This window comes from Ciconia boyciana, chromosome 1 (genome assembly GCF_034638445.1).
Source record: "Ciconia boyciana chromosome 1, ASM3463844v1, whole genome shotgun sequence".
Classification (NCBI taxonomy): Eukaryota; Metazoa; Chordata; class Aves; order Ciconiiformes; family Ciconiidae; genus Ciconia; species Ciconia boyciana.
This window is the reverse complement of record NC_132934.1, coordinates 61,582,369-61,600,277: the sequence shown is the minus strand read 5'-3', so window position 1 is coordinate 61,600,277 and position 17,909 is coordinate 61,582,369.

Sequence of the window (17,909 nt, the reverse complement as noted above, 5' to 3'; positions counted from 1 at the left end):
GTGCCTGGCCAAGCTCCAGGCGGGGTAACTGATGTGTCCCCCTTCATGCCATTGATAGGGGAGGGTGGGTAGCACCTTCGCACACCAAGGCTGCAGCAGTACCAGCCGGTCAGCAGGATCAGAAGGTGTCCTGCAGTTTGAAGGCACCAGGGAGCATTCAGCAGCATCTTGACATTGATTTGCTGTGGAATGGAAAGGCCTGTGGCACTGGCGAACAGGGGCAGTGAATTTAACACTGTATGAAAGAAATGCAGTTGCCATTGAGTGCTTCTGCTATATCAATGGCTTTCTGGTGTTCTCCATAAGGCAAAGAAAAGTCATGTCAAGGTGAATGTCAAGTCATGTCAAGAATGACATACTGCTGTCACGGGACAGGCAGGCGGCACTGGTGCTGGTACCTGTTAGGATGAACACTAAAGCATCTACCAGCCTGGAGGGATTTTAGGAAGCTGACCTAGGGAACTAAAAGACCATTTTCTAGGATCAGCAGGGCCAGAGTCCCTCATGAAGTCAAGCCCTCTAGACATGATCTACTGTGGGCACAGGCCATGGTCCAGAGTAAAAGCACTCTTTTGGCTTTACACTTTCACCCCCTCCTTCAGGATGGATGGAAACTGCCTCTGAAAAAAAGCCATTATGCCTGGGGAAATTAGAAATCTTACCCTCCCCTGGCTGCTAGCAAATTGCATTACTTGCAGCACTGAGGGGGAGAGCAGGACAGATCCCTTTCCCAGCAGCATGGCGTTCTCCTCCTGTTATCCATGTTGTTCAATTTGAGAGCAATTGGCTCAGAAGGACAGGTGCCAGGGATGGATGCTGGTTCTTATCCAGCAGGACAATTCCTACATCACTTTGGAGCAAGAAGGGTGCACAGCAGGTGCTGAAGGCCCCAGAGTTGGCTAGCGATTGCACTGGATCCAAATGTTCCACCCTCAAATGTTTATTTATATGCTTATGGGGACCAACCCAAGTAGCATCAGCTGTTGCCTTTCTGGTAAAAGCCAGCCTCTTACAGCACTGATTTTAAATCAGGGATCTGTGGGTGGGCTACTTTCAAGAGGTCCATGAACAATAACGAAGAAAACTCTTTCTACTGGCAGGCTGCCTGAATTCCTTAGAAGGAGATCTGCACTTCCCTTGGAAGTTTTCTAGGGGTTTCCACATCAAAAAAGGTTGAAAACTACAGTCCTTGAGAGATTTTCTGTCATATTGGTTATCACATCCATATTACAGACGTTCTTGTTCCTGTTCTTCTATAGAGAGCGCTCTTCTGAAGAAAAAAAAATGTAAAAAGTAGCCTAAATGAAGGTGTCTGCAATAAATCCAGTAAATCCTTTTCCACTTTATATAAGACCCATCCTTCCATTTACGCCATTTTACATTCATTAGAAGCTGCATAGGATTTACTTAATGAATAAGTAGAGAAGAGCACAGCTAATCCCTCTTCTTAAATTCTTATTCAGGCAGAACTCCAGTGAGGTCAATGAGTCATTTCACCATGTAAGGATTTCAGTAGTGGGCTCTATCAGATTAAATACAATTTTGCCCAAGATTTTACTCTATGAAATTATAGTAATCTCAGGCCTTGGATCTTTTGATTACAACTAGGGTGCAGAACACTGCCAGTTTAATAGCATAATCATACCAAATATCATCGGACCTGCATGCTATATGCTTGTCTTACTGTGGTACCAAACTGGCTGCCAAAATGCTTGTGCTTTTGACCACGTCATCTTCAGTAAGAATATGGCAATTATGGTAAGATTTGGACTAGTGCTCCATTAATTATGGATAATTCATACTCCACTTATAAACAACTGGTACGGGTCTTTTATTTTTCTAATTTAGTAATTTTGCAACTCTATAGGGAATTTGGGCTAATTTTTTCTTCCTAAATATGCAGCTCATGTGCTTGGATTTTCAAGAGGAAAAGGAGAAGATAAATTACCCTAATGTGACCTCTTTGATATCAGAGAACTGTGATCTCCAAACTGTAACATGATTTTACAGAAATCCTATCCGAACTAGGACAGGGACATTGAATCCTGGGAGGAGGGAGAGGGAGTGGATAGAGACGAGCCTCCTTTTATAAGCGTACAGTCTGCTTAGTGGAGGGAACATTGTCAGCAATACATAAGCTATTCGTCAGGTCAAAGGCAATAAGGAAGAAGAACGATATGGCTCAGTGGTCAGTCAGGCCGATGATCAGTCTTTCCATAACCCATGCTGTACAGAGGAATCTGGCAGAAAGGCCAGATCTAGAGAGTCTCTACCTTTGTCTCCATTCTGATTTTTAATAGATATTCATTTGCACACACTTATTTAATCTTATTACCACATCCCCACCCTTGTTCCAAAGTTCCACGGGAAAAAAAATGTAGCCTTTTTCAATGTGCAAAAACTCAGATTAAGATGGAAGAGCAAAACAAACTGCAAAGCCCAGAACCCCTAAAAGTGAATATTTAAAGCAAACTTTGCTGGGCACAAACCTCGGTGATTGGGCGGATGCTGCAGAAACTATATTTTTCAGCAGTCTGGTCTCACTGGCATATAGCTCCAAAATTGTTTCATCTGAGATATTTTCTAGATGAAAAATTAGATGTGTTTGATGTTTTTCTAGGGAGTTTAAACTATTTAAATGAAACCCTATCACCGCAAATTCTGGAAATTTGTAGTGAGGCAGGGAAACACAGACCTTGCAAATCAAATAGGAAAAGTTATTCCTCCTAAATCCCAGCTAAGCTCCAGTGTTTACTGGGCTAAAGTCTTGGAAACATTCCTTAGAGAAGATAAACCTCTGGGGTTTGGGGCTTGTCCTGATCTATGTTGTAACATGATGAGAACATCATAAGGTAATAAGAACAGGTATGCTAATACAGTAGTTAAATAATGCCTAAAATTCCCAAGGACACTTGTGCAGGAGTCTTTCTTGCATTGAAAGCATAGGTTGGGCTGATGGATGAGAGTGTTGCTGTGTCTCCCACAGCCCTATTTGTTACCAAGTTATAGAGAAACAGAGACTATTTCAGGTCTGAGCAGCCTTCACAAGGTCGCCTGATCCCACCCCCTAGTCAAAGTGGGGCCAGTCTTGAAATAAGGTGGCAGTTAAATCAGCACCATTGAGGACGTGAGTTTCAATCGAAGTAGGTAACAGAGGCCTTGATCCGAAATCTGATCTGGCTGCCAAAGAGGGTCTACTGAAAAGCATTTTAATCAGTGTAAAGGCTTACATTGACTTCCGTGGGAGCTGGGTCAGACATCAGTTCAGTGAGACTGCCTGCCACAGTCAAATCATGGGATAATACAACCGGGCTTTTGTTGGCAGCATTCAAGGCGCCAGATTGTGTTCTCTCCTGTATTGGTGTCTATCCAAATAACTCCATTCACGTCACTAAAGCAATTCCTTACTTGTTCCTGAGTAATTAAGAGAAGAATCTTTCCCACTGGGTTGGTGAAATCACTCAGCATTCAGGCTATGCATAATCTGTACATATTTGTCACTGTCAGCATGAAGAGATTTAGGATCCTCTGCAGGACTGAACATTTTTCTGTGGGCTTCCAGGTTGCGGCCATAAAATCATAAAGGTTGCTAATAAGGACTTTTCAAAAATGAACCTCACCTGTGTTGCCAGATTCACAGCTAGCTCTCCATTTCTACCCAGTTTGGGGATACCAAAGTTTTCACAGCCTGTCTACAAAATTATGACATTACGTGGGTCCTGACACTCTCCCGGGAGCTGTACTGCAGCAAAGATACAAGCCTGTGTCCCTCTCTGTCTGATGCAGTAACTACTGGAGACGGAGCAGAAGAGGTCTGTGCTTCCCATGTCTCCCATTAAGGGTTTTATTCCTGTGATATCATGTAGTGGATGTTGTGAGCCACAAGGAAAATTGTTAAAACTTTTAAAATCAGAAACTTCTGAGCAAATACAGAATCACAAGCAGAGCTAACAGCATCCTAGCTAATGAAATCACTCAGAGACACTGTCCCCTGAGGAAAAATCTCAGAGGAATAAGGAAGAGAGCTGGAAATGTCAGAGGAAAATCTGGAGAAGGAATAAAAAGGAAAAAAATCCTTTAGAACTTGATATCAGATTTCTCAAATACCACTACCTATGCTATGAACACAGTGTAGCATCAGTGCTGCTATGAATGACAAAGGTGCTGAGCATGTTTGGCAGCACAGAATTTGAAAGTAATGCTTCTTAAAAAAGAAATCCATCACCCAAGAGAAATTGCATGGATACAAGTTTTCATTTGCAATACCCTGGAGAACACAAGAGAAACTTCTGCTATAATCTACAGAGTAGATATTTTTGCCAGTTAATTTGTGTTAGAAAGGAAAAGGTAGAATAAGCAAGGGTGGACGGTCTGATCTAAAAGGGAAGCGCAGCTGTGGCTGCAGCAGTGGGAGAGATGCTCAAGAACAGGCACCCACTTGTCCTCCCTGACTGTGACCCACCTCGCTCAGGGTCTCATTGGAGCAGTCAGGGGTAAGCAAAATGGGAGTCCCTGGGCCGTGAGATGAACAGTGTTAACCTATGAGAGCAAATGCCATAAAACAGGAAGCAAAGGGCCATTCAGATGATAAATTCTTTGGGCAGCTCTCAGAAGCACGCACCTTACATCCTGAAAGAGGTACCCACAGCTGTTGTCAAAGAGATCTGCTGCATCTTTTACCTGCAATGGAAAACTTAAACAGTGCAGACTTTGACTGCAAGGTTAGTTGCACAGCAGTATGGAGTTTACTCCTGCACTACCCAGGAACCATAGTCTGTGTTCCCTCCCGGTCACCTTTATCAGCTACTTGCAGAGACCACGCATTTATTTATAGATTTGCTTCCAGGAGACTAGCCTCCCTGCTGTGTACATGCTGTTGGGAAATACTTCTGTACCTAAGAGGACCAGTGGCTACATCCATGGTGACTCGTGTTTCTCCATCTGGTGTAATAAGGCCTAACAAGGTCGCTCCTGTACCTGATGTTTAACTTTGTGAATACCCCTTTCCTCCTAATTAATATTAGAGAGGCTCCTAAACATCAACATGTGGGGCATCCTGTGAACAAGCTGCACAGGAAAGTAATGTTCCTTAATACTTCATGAGCGGTGGGTGAGAATCATCTATAAACCAATGCTAGAAGCAGACCCTTTGTAAAACTCTTCTTTTTAGGACATATGCACCAGGTGATTACATTTCACCTGAAGAACAAGACAGTAAATACCCTAAGTTAACCAAAGTCACAGTCAGTGTCACAAGTTTTGAGGTGATGTTTCATCTTGGTATTTGTTTTGCATCAGGGCCAAGTTCTGTTTCAAATCTCATTGCACTTCTTAAAACGTTCCTAGGACATCATGTGTTGGTATAATCCTATAATTGTTTAGACTACTCCTTAATACATCAAAATGGCTAATACTCCACAATTTAAACAAAAATTCTTTATGTGTGAGAAAAAAGAATGAGCACCAGCAGAAGAATAAACCTGCCATTTATTGTGTGAATTATTTTCCATCCCAAGGTTTAAAGCAAGTCATTGGTTAAGTCTCCAGTAGGTCTGTGCTGTGCATAAGTGAGTAATAAGCAGCTTTTAATATTGCAGGATGAAGCTACTGTGATGCCGGTTTTTAAAGGTACTGCCCAGTTGAAAAATTCTTCATTTTCAGCTGCAGTTTCAAGGGCTTTCAAAAAGTCAGGCTTAGGTTTTCACAGTCATATGCAAAATAATGATCACTTATTCAAACCCTTGTATACTTGATTGACTTGAGATGATGGGAGACATCAGTGGCAGAACTTGGAGCTGAACCCAGGTGAGCAGATTTCATAGTCTATGTGCCACCTTATGATGCAATACCTCTCTGACCTTCTTCTTCCTTCATCTTCTTTCTTATTGAGGTTTTAGAGTTGTATTGTAGCCTTGCTGACCAATTGGTCAGCAACACTTTTATTTAAAAGCACATGCTGTCATTGTTCACTCTTTAATCAGTGAATCAGACTGATGAAACTTCATCTTCCCTCTTCCAACTAGTGTAATCAAGTAAAGAATCAGGCACACAATTTCCACTTCTCCTTAACTTCTTCCACATACTCTTCCTTGAACATAGAGCTCTTCTGGAAGCTCACCAGGTTTCAGGCACATGTCTGAGGTTGTGCTCGCTTTGTTGGTTTTGGTGTTATAATGACACTTTCACCTGGAATTTATTTCCCATTTCAGTAGTAAAAGGATGCTTAAAAAACCCATGGAAGAGAGATACTATTTATTTAACTCTCTACAGATGTCATATTAGTCATAATAGGTAAAGAATGTATCTCCTGGCTTTACTCTGAGCTGTAGCAAATGGCTTTGACCCACATCCTCATAAATTAGAATGTAAACAGAAACTTACCCAACTATGCCTTACAAATGTAATCAAAATCAGACCCCTGCGATGTAACAACTCTGTTTACCCTCTGTGATATTCTTTTGTGCCTTTCAATTATAGCCATGGACATAATGATCAAATTACATAGAAATTTTCAGTGAGGGCTTGGTTTATCCAGTTATTCATAAATAAGAGCATTTGCTTTTCACACTTGGGTACAGTTTTATTCATGTCTTAATTGTATACTCTGCTAACACAGCAGAAATGGCCAAACAATTTCCCTTAGAAGTACTGTGCTGCCACATGACTGTTTTATCCCATCATGGAGGGCTTGACCCCACACCTTATAAACCTGAAGTTAAAAACCATGTTATTACCATATTACCATAGTAATATCTCAGAAAATGTTCACAGCTCATGTCTTGGAGGCTTCTTGCTTTCCTACGTCAAAGAACAGAGATAAAGGACATGATTCTCTAGCAATAGGTCTTCTTTCTAGTTTCTGGGTTTCCTCTAAGTGGCTAGTGCATCCTCAGATGTCTTAGTCACAAAAGCTGGTGATGAAAGCAGATTGTCTGCCTATAGAAGGTGAACAAGACTCCTAAGGATGGGATAGAAGTTCTAGCTCAAGTGCCAAAGAAGCATGAGTAGCATGGATTTTGGGACTAGACCATCTAACTTTTGTCTCCCTGACAAAGCCCATTAATGCATATTCATGAGGTCATTTGTCTAATAAATGTACAGTGCTGTGGGGTGGCACTCATAGGGATTTTCCTAGCACAGGGGAAATATTTAGTAATTTCTACTGACCCTAGTTTTGCCCCCTCGAGAAGTGAGCAGAAAGCTGTGGGAGCTCCTCAGCCCTGCCAGGTACTGCCTCCCACTGGGTGTGTGGCCTCACGCCCAACAGGCATGTTACACTGCTTGCTCTGCAGCATGGCATCTACCTTAGAGCACTGCCAAATTTGGTAATGACACGCAAAACCCGTCTGGCTTATCTCAGGTTCTAAGCCAAAGACATAGCTAAAGCCCTTCAAAAGCAAAGTTTGGCCAACCTAACCAGATTTTAAGTCAACAGGAGATTTCTTTGAGTGGAAGGAGGAACCCACTTGTCACTTCTACTTCACAGAAAGCTGGGATTTATGGTAGGCAGAATTTCAATTAAAATGTTAGGTTTGTCCCCACCCCAAACACAAAGGGCCTTAGGGTGTAAAGGCCACACAGAAGCTAGTTTGTGTGACCACAGAGCACAACTTGGCGTTCCCCCATTCTTGAAGGGCTTTTACATGGTAGCACTTTTTCATCTCCAACTTATGTGTGGGGAAAGGAGATTGACTATAGAACAGTGCTCTGACTAGATGGTAAACATCTTGCAAGCCTGGCTTACAAATACTGCTCTAAGACCCTACAGGTGCATGAATCAAACTTTACAAGTACCTGTTACATTGTCCAAAGAATAAGTAGCATTGGAATAAGTAGGATTCAGAACCATCTGCTTTGCAGTGAGGATGAAGATAAAGCTAAAGCAGCAGAGTTTCCTCTCACATTTCTTTAGTGCCATGACACAACTTGCCAGGTACCTGCTGTCTACTCATTTCCTACCTGCCCCAACAGAGTGGAACGACCTGCAGGTTTCCCTGCAGCTAGACAATATGTGATCCTTTGTTCCACACAGCCTGCTCCATTTCTGCAGCAGTCATTTCAGCCCAGCCTAGGTTATCAGTCCCTGTGTCTGCAAGGAAGAAGGTGGTCCCAAGAGAGTGGCAGGGCTTGACTGCCTGCTTCTATATACCCCATGCTTTGTGGTTCTGAGGTCTTCAGCAGAGGAGGATCAGCTCTGCTCCCAGTAAGCCTCTGCCCACCTACTCAGTAGAGTATGATGGTGAGCTAGACATTGCAGTGCAAGAGCTTAGGAAGGACAGGCAAGTTGTTCTTCCCAATGTTTCCTTATTAACTAGACAGTACTGAAAAACTACCATTTGCTTTATTTGCTGTACAGCTCTGAGTATTTCCTAACAGGGTATGACTAAATCTAGTCAATACCTAATCTGTAAAGTGACAGGGCTTGTGTGCCGTGCTGGCAAAGGATAGGTTTACCAAATCAATTGTCATGTCAGTTTGGGAGAGAATTACTAATGCTTTCAATGATTAATTTCTCTTCCTGATTAGTGCCCAGTTACACTTAGAACATAAAGTTTCCTCAGTAGCAATTTCACTACCTACAATAATGCCCTTACTGCTTAATTGACATGTATGCACTTATTTCACTGCAGGAGTTTGGTTCTGGTTTAAGTGGAAGACACCAAATATTAACTTGGATGAAAGCCCATTGAAGCCAGGGAGCAGACATCAGTCTTGAATTTGGCCTACAGTCTGTGGTATTAAGGAAAAAGGCCACAAGACGAATTGTTGATATATGTGCTTTCTAAATGGTATTTTCACCTCAAAGCATACTTGAATCTTAGAAGAATGCAACTATTTCAGCTTTCTTGGATGATGTGCCAATGGTACAGCCTGAGGCTAATATGGATCATATCCTTCTTTTAGTTATTCCAGCACAATTTTATTGACTCAATGTGTTCAATGTCTCTCCTATCACCCTCATTAAGAAGAAATATCACAGATTCTAGATGATAGTTTTCTGAACCAAATCCTTAGCAGAGGAAAGCTAGGATGAACTGCCTGAATACCCAAGCTCCATCTATGAGCTTCAGATCTTGCTGCGTACCTACGATGTCTTGCTATCCATTTGGAGTTACATCACTGTAGCTTGAGAACAGCCAACATAAGGAGAAAATTGACATACTCTTTGCTCAACCACATGCCACAAAACTCATTCTATCACGTCTTAGGTGATCAAAAATGGAGACGTCTAGGCAGACATTTACTGTCTACAGCAAAAAGAAGAAAAAATAAAATTATATTGCATAATAGCTACAGGGGTACGTATGCATGCATACATTATATATAATATGTACACTATATAAACACACATGCAAAATGATAAATTAATTACAGATGGAGTACAGTAAGCTCAGTCTCCGGAGAGTTAGACAGTAATATACAACAACAACAACACAATCTCCAAGCTATGAATCCACCACCCACATCCAACACAACTCAGGGCTTCTTAAATCATTATGCCAAATTGTAATGCAAACAGTGTACAGAAGGAGGAACAAAGAAAATAATTGACGTGTCTACCCTAAGGCTCTTCCAAAGATTAGAGAGAGAGGCCCCAGGGCTGGTATGTTATTTTATTTGTTCTTTATCCTTTTGCTGGTTGTTTGCATTAATTTTGGCACTGGATGATTTAGAGAACCCTTAGTTTTGATGGATGCAGGTGGTGGCGTGTGCATGGTTCCTTAGTAAATAATGTTACCAGTGTGGATTGCTTTAAGTGGCTCTGCTATCAAAGAGCTCTGTCTTAATTTAAAAATGCATTTAGGTGATTAAATAATGTCTTAGAGCTGGATTCATTTGTCTTCGCTGATTTTAGTGGTGTTCTAATTAAAGCTCCAAATACATAATTATATAAAGCAGAACAGTGAGCAACTTACTTTCCCTCATTACAAATTAATGCATGGTGGAGAGCCAGGGAGGAAATAACTTCACACGCAGGAGCACTGGGGGAGACTGTGGGTTTACAGATAGCAATTGGATACCACAGGACTTGAAACCACCAGCTGTGCAGTCTGGGAATACCTGCACCAAAGGGCTCAGGTCACAGAGCGGGGATGTCACCATCACTGTCACAACAGCTGTTGCCTATGGAAAAATGACAGAGATGGAGTAGGTCTATAAGGAGGACTCTGTGGTTTAAAGAGAAATGTGTATAGTGGCCAGGCTATTAGAAGAATATTGAGTGACTGTGGAGGAAAAGAGTAACAGCAGTTACCAGAGATGTGAGGGGCTTCAGAGGAAAGTTTGAAGGCACTGGCTGAGTGATAGTATGAGGAGACTTGTACATAAGTATTTGCAAGGGTTTAATACCAATGGAGAGTGGAAATACTTATTTAGGAACAACAGGATGAGCATGATGAAGTAGCCCTGTAAATGCAATACAGAGCAGTGCTGCAAGGTGGTATGTAGAGCTATGTTGTTCCATGAAAACAGGCACCAGAAAAAAGAGCTACCCCAGGAAGATGGTGCTTGGCTCGGTTAGGAAGAATTTTTCCACACCCTAGTGAGCAAGAGAGGTTGCAACAGAGGGTGATCGTTCCAGCCTCCAAATTCCCCAATCTACTTATCACTTCTCATCAGAAAGACCACCCAGGAAAATCACTGCATGGGAAACCTCAGAGGCTCTCTTCATTCTCTCTTCCAGGTTTTTTCCCACATAAAGTGAGGGATCTTGTCCTGTAACAGAGATATTTACCTGAAATGCACTCATCTCTGAGTTGAATTGCAGCAGCCCAGTAGTAGAAAACTAAATGCAGGTGTTCAGGGGCAGGGGAAAGGGCAATGTGAAGGAGCATAGGAAATGCCTTTGAGTCTTACTTCCTACAGAACACGTAGGGTTTTAAGGTCTTTCCAGCTGGAGATAGCAGAGGAGACTGAGAAGACAACAGGAGCAAGGGAGAGATGCCCATACATCCCAAATTGCATGAAATGACAGTGGGTTTTTTTTGTCTTAATAGGTGAAGGATTAAGATGCTTTTCCCTTATTCTGCATATATCTTTCCAAGAAGATACGGGCATGTCAAACCGTGGTGTCATACTGTTTATCTACTCTCTCCAGAGAGAACAATTTAAAATATCCATTCTGTAAAACAGGGATTATACAGATTAAATCCAGAAGGTTTATACTCTCAGCCTATTAATTCAAAGCCCTTGTAAATCTATGGGTGTTGATGGAGATACTTCTCACTCACACCCTATATAAATCATAGGAGAACTGGAACCAAAAATGTTAGCAGAAAAAACAAATATTTCTTGTTATCACTAGCTGATAAAGAGAGGAAACAAGAAGTATGGGACAATGGAGCGCAGTGCCTTCCAGGGACTGCTTTGTACTTTCCACAAGCATCAGCAACAGTGTCTTAAAGCATTGTGCAAACGCAGCCGTTGTGATGACACACACAGTCCTTAACGTGATCCAAAGGCGGGAGATTGACATGAACATTGTTGCTCACTCAATATGGTGGTGAAAGCTCCCGCCTACAATAGTGATCCACTGATTTCTTAAGGAATTTTTTAAGGATGAGAAAAATGCAAAAGACATTTATAAATTATTCAAAATCTCGTGAAAGGCTTCTGGGTTTTGTTTCTCTTACATTTTTTTCTTTGAAAGATGGGGTTTGTATTTAAAGGTACTTCTTCATGGGAGACTGCTGAATACCCCATCCTCCTTCTCATTCAGGTCCTTAAAATGAGTCATCTTCAGCTCTTAGCTTTTCTTCCTTCCTTGTTCCTGAGCCATTCAGAAATGCTGCTGCTTCTGCCTACTCTGTATTCTTTTATCCAGGGTGACTCTTTGTATCTAAGAGCCTTCCAACTATTAAAAATAGGCTTCCTTTTTTCCTCTCTCTCTTCATTCTAAGACCACCAGTTTGTGTCTTCCTTAATTTTGGCTACATTTGAAAGGACACGATTTAACTTGGGAACAACCTGGGCTGAGCTGGGAGCCTGGCTCTGCTGAGCTCCATTTTATGCTGCCACTCAAGTTTTATCCTGGTAATGGGTGCATCATTCCCCTTTTTGCTTCCAGAAAGAGTGTTACCATCTCCAGATCTTGTCCTCTGGTTGAGCAGGCTTTCATGATGCAAGGTTGGGACATCTTGGCGGTGATGGTGGTGGGATTTAGTTATGGTCAAATGCACGAGAAGTAATGGTGCTAACAGAAAGCCTGGCAATAAGAAACGTCAGCCTGGCATCACAGCTCTGCCAAAACATGGATCTGTTGGTGCAAGGACCAGGGTCCCCGCATACCCAGAAGCTAGCCCTACTCCCACCCATTTCTCTCCAGCTTCTGCTCCTCTCTCCAGCCACTTAAACCCCAATGCAGTCAGCATGGCAACCCACTCATGTCCAGGAAGACCTAGCTCAGATCTCAGCAAATATTAACCCTTTTCAATTGGCCATGTTTTACTGGGTGGGGAGAGAGGAGGAGGGAGAGAGGATGAGGGTGCCGGGATGCCTCCCACCACCATAAATACCTTTCAGTGCAGCACAGTGCAGTTTTGACTTTATTTCAGTCTTTTTCATAAGGCACAAAAGTATGAGATCACAGCTATTTTCTGTGAAAGGCTGGCCTGAGAGGTGGACTTTGCTGTTAGCAATATCAGAACTCAACTTCCTCCTACTTTTATCTCACTCACCAGTGAATTCATCTAGTAGGGAAGTCTGTAAGAAAAATAAATTCAGGTTCAATTCCTCTGCTGGTATAAACTGATATAATTCATAGCAGTTAACATCAATAAAGGTCAACCTTTTTTGCTAAAACTTTAATGCTTGCTCTCTTCCGCCCCTCCCCCCCCCGAAGGCCACCCTTCAAAATGCAGTTGCTAAGATCATATTCTTTGCCCATCAATCGCCCAGTATCAGCTCCTCCTCCCCTCTTTGAATCACTCTTCAGACTCCCTTGGCTTCAGGACATGAAGGTCAGGCTTTTTGTATCCACTTTGAATGCCCTCCACAGCCTGATCCTTCTGCCTATCTGCCCTTATAAAGCCTGCACTGTCAGAGGGTGCCTGAGTTCCCACCCTTTATGAATAGGAGTAAGCAGGAGAGCTGAGTGCCCTCTACTCATTGGGAACCTCCAAATGAACAATAAACCAAGTCAAACTAACCAACCAAACCCAATTGCAAACCCAACAGATCGCCACACAAACTCTGCATGATTTCCGGAAGGGTTTGTTATGGTCCATGAACCTGAAACAATTTCTAGCATGAAATACCCTCAAAAAACAAACCTGTGGCAAAATTGGCCTAAGAGAGTTTGATGCAGTGGAGCACAATCTTGAGAACGTGTGGTGGAAATGGCAGTGAGCTATCCATTTTTAGCAGACTTTCCCTTTTTCTCCCTGAAAGTCAAAGTAAAACTCAGAAGATATAAGCTCATGCAAACCAAAACCAGGAAACAAACTTTACTGTGGTCACAGAAACCACACCAGAAAGAGCTGCAGATGCCCCAGCACAAACTCCCCATGCTTCCCTCTGCCTCAGGAAGGACACTAGGCTGTGATCAGAGGGCAGAGCTGGGCAATCCCCCTGGAGCACCGGAGAGCAGAGGGCCAGGATATTTATAGGATGCCATGGAAGCTCACCTTCGTAAAGCTTCATCTACCCCTCTGGGCTTAAACCTGAGGCCCTGGTGTTGCCAGCTGTGTGTGCCGTGGCTCCTGGCTGGGCCACAGGCCTGACTTTCCTTTACCTGGAAATTAGGAGATAGGGATGGAGTATGAGAGGGAGAGAGGAACCTGGTCCAGGCCAGCTTTTAGGCTGACATGGGTCCTAGGCTAATATCCACAGCACTGGACTTTCTTTCCTTCTAGATGAAGGACATACATAGATTTAGAGCAATGCAGGCTTTGTTAAAAACTCTTCTGAATGAGTCAGATCTGTTTTCTTTTCTTTTCTGTTCCATTTGCTTCTTACAAAGGGTCTGGCCATGTTAATTGCCAGTGCTTTCGCCCCCCCAGCCCCCCGGGTTACTACATCATTTAACAGGCATGAAGAAAAATGTCATTTGGTTGCCCTCTAGACACTAGCCAGAAGTGACAATAAATTTAATGCAGAGTTTTGCTATAAAGCGAAAACTATTTCTGAAGAATGACAGTATGTGCAAAGCATAAAGCTTGAAGCTTAGCAGCTAAATTCTGAACCCATGCGATATTATGCTGCCTTGTGTCATTAACAAGCTGCCAAAATGACAGCAAACTGGATTATCTCCTTCATAATGTAGTCTGTTCAGCACAAAATAAATGACTGCTGACTTTTAACAATGTGCAGCACCATTACAGTGAAACTGTGTTGTGACCAGAGGCAATCCTACATGGAATTACCTTGGGAAATGAAGCTGCAATTAATATTTTCTAGCTACACATGTTACCCCAAGTTCTTCTTATCAAAATCATCTAATTAAACACTGCATTATTTCCAGTTTCATACCAGCCTAACTCCCTTCATGTTATTGGAGTAATACCACTATCGACTTGGAGTATCACAGGAGGGAAGCAAGGCATATTCCCCAGCACAACCACATCACCATGGTTTCTCCCACTCAACGGGTGTCTCCAACACACTTTCTGGCCCCCATCTTCCAGGAGAAATTCAAAGTTTAATTCTGGTGCTCTCAGTCCGCAACCCCAGAAGCTTACACTGTCAACCAAACCAAGAGAATTATTTGTGCCAGAGGGGAATGATGACAGATCTTTAAACAGCCACTGTCTGTTGTTTTACAAAGCCTCTGTTTTACACTGAGTCATAAAGAAACTGTGTAGAGATCTGGTCTTCTATCTGACCATGAAACTGAGCACGGAAATCCAGCTGAGGTTTTTCCAGGGCTTAGCAGAGCAGGACTCCTTCTCACACCTTCAAGCTGAAAGATTTAAGGAGCTGTTTGTTCACGCCTAAGTATAGCATGCTGCACTTGTCTCTACTGAATTTCATCCTACTTTCACCAGTCTGTTTTTCTAAGCTGATGAGATAATTTTAAATACCACTCCTCACCCTGATGCACTGCAGGTCTCCCAGCTTTGTGTCTTCCACAGATCAACCAAACACCATCTCTAGCCATCCTCAACATCACTACCGAAGACACTGAGCTGTGACACTGACCAGAGCAGTCTTAGCTGTCCCCTCTTCCAGACATCCCTCCAGCTGGGCAACGAGTCACAGATGACTGTGCCATCAAACTGCCCATTCAAAGCCACTTTTCCCCGGTTAGTGTGAGGTGGCACCAGAAATGGTGCAGACCCTTGGCAGACCTGAAGGAGGGTCCCAGCTATGGGTGTTGGCTGGACCTTGGAAAGCGTCTTGGTGGGCACCTGCTGGGCTCACCTAGGTCTGCGAAACAGTGCAGGGCAGCAGGATGGGCAGCATTGTACCTCAGACAATAACTCTACCTTGTGTTGGGTCCATCTCTGTTCTCTGGGAAGCCCCAAAAAGGTTAAGAACCCATTCTTCTCCCCATGGGAACAGGCACAGTAAACAGCTTCTCCAAAAACAACAACCAACTGCGGTTGTTTTACCTTTCCAGGAGAATGAAGGCAGTGTTTTTGTACATGAGTTGGGTGTGTAACGCCAGGCAGGCCCAGGCAAGCGGGCTGCGTTGCATATTCTCCTGCCTTTTTGGCCCTTCCATGGAGGCCAAGAACACACGCACGCTGGCTGCCTGTCACAGCGTCAGCTGGGCCACGGCTGCCTCCAGACTGGGGAGGCATAGGCTGCTGCCCGCTGAGCACGCACCCCCAGCAACCCAGCCCCTTTGGCAAGGCGGGTGTTTTGCTAATTTTCTGCGTGCAGGTACATATCTCCCCGTGGGCACTCGGATTGTTTGGCTGCATCCAAACCTGGCTGCACCTTGGAGGAGTCATGAGGGAGCGGCTGCCCACCTCACTGCCGGTTGCCTCATCAGTGCTGTCTATGTATGACCCTGAACTAAGAATTCATCATGCAGCAGAGCTGATGCAATCTGAGAGGGGATACAGATGCCCAGGGTCAGCCAGAGGTGTTCTTCCTACACCTGTCCCTGTTTTAGGAGAAACACCTGACTACAGAAGAAAAGACTCCAGCTCCTAGCCCTTTATCTCTTCGATTGGAATCTGGAATAAAAACCCCGAAGAAACTGTTGGATGGCGCAGGTTATGGTCTCTGATATGCTTATTTAAATTATAAATCCTGGAGGATCAGAGGTGGTGTGTGAATGGGACCTGGGGCAGTAGGGTTTTGTCTGTGATGGGGGTACTAATAAAACACAGAAGCCCAGATTTTCAAAAGCAGTTAGGTGTTTTGTTAAGAGTTAATAGTAGATCCCTGTGAGTAGCAGGATCTGCGGCATCATTCTGGGTGGCAATGAAAATAGGGGTTTTTTTCAAAAGGACTCCGTGGTCTGCTTCTATTAAACGTATTTCTGCTCTGCTAAAACTCCACCAAGATATCACCAGAAAATGTCACAATACAATGCACTGAATTTAGAGGTGAACATTCAGTGTTCATCTTCATTATTGATGTCTTGCTGCACCTCCTCATGCTTGGGATAGATCCTCCATGTTGTACTTAGTGGGAAATTGCAGCTAAAATGGGGGTGATAAGGCTGAAAAATATGCTGTGGCTCCCCTGGTTTTCCATGGATACAATACTGTTCATATGTATGTGCCTGAGTTTTCAGCAGAGGAACAGTCCTGTTACAGACTGAGCTGCTGAGCCAGCACCTGAATTCATGGAAATTCCTTTCACCCTTTTCGGTTCTTTAGCAAAGCTTCATTCACACCAATGACTAAAAAGATATTTTTACTTTTGCACATCTGTCCTTGATCTATTGAGTATTTTTCTTCCAACAAGCAGTCACCAAAAGGGCATGTGTCTGTATGTGTGCGTGCAGGACAGTTTTGCCTAAATAGTTGCCATGCTGCCTTGATGTCATTAGCAGGAAAAAAGATTTATTGCTGCAGCTCAGAAGTCTGAAGAGCTTAATGACAGATGTAAAGCCCAGCAAGACTGCAGTCTGGGATCTTGATTCAGTTCTGGGCTAATAAAAACGTTCTTCATGCATATTTCACATCCAAGCAATTGTCCATCTCTTTTTTCCCCCCTTACCTCCCAGCAGTCACCAGAGAAATGTATGCTATCCACTGAAGTAGAACCTACATCTTTTTAATGTCAGGTGCTGGTTTGATGACAAACAGTTGGGATAATTCCTGGAGACTGCAATATACCTGAAAAGCTGAAAGGTTGATCTGCTGGAGTCTGAGCTATGGATTTGAGGTGTTCTAGCTAAAATGCCAAGTGACTCATATCTTCTGTAAACCAAGCAGCAAGGAGAGGTCTGGATCACATACACACACACACGCACACAAACTGGTTGGTGATAGTAGCAGAGCATTCCATGGTCAGCACAGGGCCAGGAATAGCTGCACCACTTTAAAATGACCATGACTGAAGGAGCTATGCTGGGAAAAGTATCCCCTAGAAGCTTGCTGTTGAGGGATTAAATGGATATTAATTCCCTCTTGGTACCAGGAGGCTGGAGGATTGCATAATGGGGCATACTGAAGAGTTTCTGAAGAGGAAGTGAGACAAAGTTTGTTATTTTCAGTGCAGCCAGGATCATGTTTTCTGCCACTTGTTGGGGGTGGGGGAGGAATGTGATTTACCCAGCGTAGTTGTGCTACAGGAATCACAGCCAGGATCTGGAGCAAACATCTCAGTTGCGACATCCTGGCAAGAAGCTTGTTCTAACAAGTAACTATTTTGAGAAGAGGAAGAAAAAAGAACAAAAGTTGGCAAGAAGAGCTGCAAAGGCTGCACTTCATGCAGATGCTCCCTTCTGCTCCCCAGGCCTTGCAGACCTGGCTGTGCTGTCCGGGCTCCTGCTCCCTCTGCTCTGC